The sequence below is a fragment of the Micropterus dolomieu genome, linkage group LG08 (genome assembly GCF_021292245.1).
Source record: "Micropterus dolomieu isolate WLL.071019.BEF.003 ecotype Adirondacks linkage group LG08, ASM2129224v1, whole genome shotgun sequence".
Lineage (NCBI taxonomy): Eukaryota > Metazoa > Chordata > Actinopteri > Centrarchiformes > Centrarchidae > Micropterus > Micropterus dolomieu.
This window is the reverse complement of record NC_060157.1, coordinates 7865097-7865480: the sequence shown is the minus strand read 5'-3', so window position 1 is coordinate 7865480 and position 384 is coordinate 7865097.

Here is a 384-nt window from a genome sequence, read left to right as displayed (position 1 = left end):
CATACCTCAAACTTGACAGGCTGGTCAACAATGAATTCATTCCTAGGTTTCTAAAAAACAGCAAACTCCATCTTTTGGTGGAATGAACCAGCAATATTAATGGTTGAGAAACACAGTCATTCAGAATGAGCGCTGACCCTTAGACAGAGAGATTTGTGGAATGAAGAGGTGCTGTATTTCAGCACTACACTCCCTGAAGGCAACACATAGAGTGGAGGCTCCGTTAAAACATGTCCCTGTGAGGAATGTGAGCTTCAACACAGAACTCACATATGTAGAAAGCCTCTATGATTGCACATATGTTTGAGTGAAAAAGTGTCATTACTGTGATCTTCCACAGATGGCTGAAACACTGTAATATGTTATATTATTATTATATAATTC